Below are 3,705 nucleotides of genomic sequence, written 5' to 3' on the forward strand. Positions count from 1 at the left end.
TTCTAACAACCTTTGTTGTTATGACTAGTTTCTCAGACTACAAGGCAATAAAGACTCAAGCAGTTGGTCCACTGACCCTACCAGGAAAAAATGTCCACAAGAGTACAAATGACAGTTGTATTCACTCAAAATCACAGTCTGGGTCTGGGAGCCTCTGCATTCCGGGAGCTGCTCCTGGTGTTGTAATGGCTTAAGACTAAGAATCAAGTGCAGTGGCAACGAGTGGAAAGACTGACAGAAAAATGTTTGATAGCTAAGGAATTAAAGCAAAAGCCATTAAACAATAATAAAGGCCATGATGCTTAAATTAGCATGTACTTTCTGATATGAAAACATTCAATGCTGATGGTGATGAGATAAAAACAGTTCTAGAAAACCAAAAGCTATATATATAGGTCTCAAAGGACAGGAAAAGTGAATTTTAATCAAATAAAACATGACATATATTCTGCATCCACTAATAATGTAAAATTTGACAACTACACCAGAACAAAGAAAAGTGCTTATGATATTACATGAGAAACTGCAAGACACTACACATACAGATTGAATACAACTGCCCACAGTGCATGACTGAGAAGGGACTGAAGGAATACCAATGTCTCCTCCTTTTTTTCTATACTCTCTTCCTTAGTGCTTTACAGATGGGGACACTAAAGCCAAATGTCTTTCCTGCTTTTGAGAACCTTCCCCTACACTACACAAGTGGCCTGCAAGGTTACCTGATGGGGCAGAGTGGAAGAGCTGGTGACCACATCCCGGGAGGTTCAGGCCACAGGACACATCTGGACTAGGGTGGAGAGGGTTAGTCCAACACATGCTTCCTGAGCAACGGAGACTACTCAGTGACAGGTCCTGTGGGGCAAAGGCAGATCAGACCCCTCATCCGCCTTCATGGAGCACAGGAGAGACGGCTGCTGCCTGATGGGGTCAGGAAAGGCATTGAGGAGCAAGTGGCACTTGAACCTTGAAGCAGGGCACGGACATGTGGCATGGTAGAGCCAACTAGTACCAGCTTACAAAAGCTGACTGTGCAATATTCAGGAAAAGCCATTACTGAGAATAAATTTTTTAAAAAATTAATCATAAAATTTAATTTTAAAATAAATTATATAAACTTATCCTCTGATAAATAATATTTGAAACAAAGGTCATACTCAAGACTCATTATTCTTCTCAATGGTCTGGCGGCTGTCTCTGCGCACTATCTCTGGGTGGCAGGAACACTGCTAGAGGGCAGCATGTGTGTCTCTTCCTGACTCTGTTCCATGTGGTCATGCTGGGAGTAGTTACTGGAACTGGCGATGACGGGCATATCTACACCACAGAATGGGCAAAATACTGCAAATCAGGATTCTGCTCAGTGGTTTGTCGACTGTCTAGAGTTCAGACTCTGGACATAAGTGATGGAGAAAATGTGAATAATGCAAATTAAATTTAAAAGTTTGCTACACCTTTAGTTTTTTAAATTGTGAATAGCACCCAAAACAGGACAGGGGAGGAGTCTTCTAGTTTAAAAGTTCTAATAGTTTAAAACTATTATCTAATTCAGAAAAAAAAATTTACCTATGTTGCTGATAAGTGAATTTCCATTATCTGTTTTATTTCTTTTCTTTTTTTGATTGATTTATTTATACAAGCACTGGGTACAATTAGAAGTGCAGGAGGGTGAGAGAATTCACCAGAGCCAGAGCAGGAGCAGAGCAGGCAAACTGATGAAGTACACTGAGGGGAGCAGCAGGTGTGGCAGGAGAGATCTGCGCGCCATGTGGGACCCTCACCGGCGGCCGGGGATTGAACTGGCGCTGCAGAGGCTGTGGGCAGCTTCGCAGCCCAGCGCTCAACCACGGCGCCACTGGGGAGGCTCTCTTTACTTCATTTTACTAATTGGTGTAAATGAAAGTATCAGTCAACATTCATGAAAAAATTCACTCCATAACATCAAGCTTCCTTGCTGAATCGTATAGTAATCAAGCATTTATTCATAGTTTAATTTTGTATCACTATTGTTGGTGATGGTAAAAACCAATAGTAGGTTTTAAGAGGAGAACAGCCCTGAAATTAAAGGTGCATGGAATTTACAATTAATAATATTGCATATTATTAATTGTAAATGGTGTGCTACACGTTCTTTATTTCAGGAAAATTCATGGTAAACTTGTGTGTTTGTATGTATGTATATATATACATACACATATACACATATATATACACATACACATATATATACACATACACATATGTAGACATACATAGCCTTTTTTTAGAAGAGCTTTTGTTAAACATTTATCTACCCACCACAGGTAAGAATTCTGGCCGGAAGAGAGGGCAGGAATAGGTAGAGAAGGGTGTGGCAGAGACTGTAAAATGGGTGTGATAGCAGAGGGACGCTGCTGGCAGCTGCTGTCTCTTGGGAACAGCAGTCCTCTGTGCTGGATTCCTCTGGCCCTGTGCCCTGGCCCCAATGGCTTTCAGGAACAAGCAGGAGGTCCTGGGTGGAGCAGCTCCCGACCTCCCAGTGAGTCAATCTTACTAGAGGCTGTGCTGAGTCGACCACCCCAGGAGGAAATGCCTGAGGCCACTGGAAAGAGGGGACCATGTACCTTCAAAGCATCTTCGATTTGGAGACAGTCAGCACTGGGCAGGCCCAGAGAGTTCCTCACAGAGAGCCAGACCTCCCAAGGTCAAAGAGACAAATTCTGGTGGGAAAAGTTGGAGAAGGGCACGAGGTCCTGGCAGGCAGGTGTCTCCAGGGGAAACTGCACTTCCAATCCGGGACCTGAGCTTCCATCCTTCCAGGACACGCCGCTGCACCTGACTGCAATGTTTTCTGCTTATACTGCCATGATTTTGAATCCTAGTAAGATGAAAAACTCGAAGAAGCTCTCTGCACTTCATTGTGATTGTCCTTATTTTCCTTTTTTTTCTTTTTAACATTTATTTATTTATAAAAGAACCGGTGTACAGGCCAGATGCATGGGCGGGTGAGAGGGTTCCCCAGAGACAGAGCGGGGAACAGAACAGGCAGACTGACAAAATACACTGCTGAGGCGGGCAGTGGGCGAGGCAGAAGAGGTCTGCTGCTCCATGTGGGACCCTCGCTGGCAGGCCTGGATCGAACCTGCGCTGCAGAGACTGCAGACAGCTTCACACTTCACAGTGCTGCGCTCAACCACCTGTGCCACCAGGGGAGGCCCCTTATTTTTCTTTTACCATGGTTCACTACCAAGTAATGGTTACTTACCTTTAAACTATATCCTTTAAATCTCTTTTATGTCCATAGTCAGGTTTATTCTGAAATCCTGCACTTACTTTTGTTTTTGATGTTGCTTATGTGGGTTTTGTCCCTTAATTATTACTAAGATCAGTCTATGTTAGTTTTTTAAAAAACTGACTTTTTGTTTTGTTGACCAGATATTTTGCTTGGTTTATTTCTATTTCAATAATTTCTCATTTTAACTTTATCAGTGTCTCCCTTCTGCTTTCTTGGGGTTTATTTTATTTTTTTGTATTCCACTTAGATTCAGAGTTTAGTGATCCATTTCCTATTTTTAATTTTTCCCTTCTAATAGTGAAAACAGTTACAACTATATGTCACCCTCTGTGTACTGCTGAATATTGAATCTCACAGATTTTACTTTTTAAAAGATTTATTTTATTTATTTATGCATACAAATACTGGGGTATAAACCAGAGGTGCAGGTG

This window comes from Talpa occidentalis, unplaced genomic scaffold (assembly GCF_014898055.3).
Source record: "Talpa occidentalis isolate TD23 unplaced genomic scaffold, MPIMG_talOcc4v2.1 talOcc4.7, whole genome shotgun sequence".
NCBI classification, from domain to species: domain Eukaryota; kingdom Metazoa; phylum Chordata; class Mammalia; order Eulipotyphla; family Talpidae; genus Talpa; species Talpa occidentalis.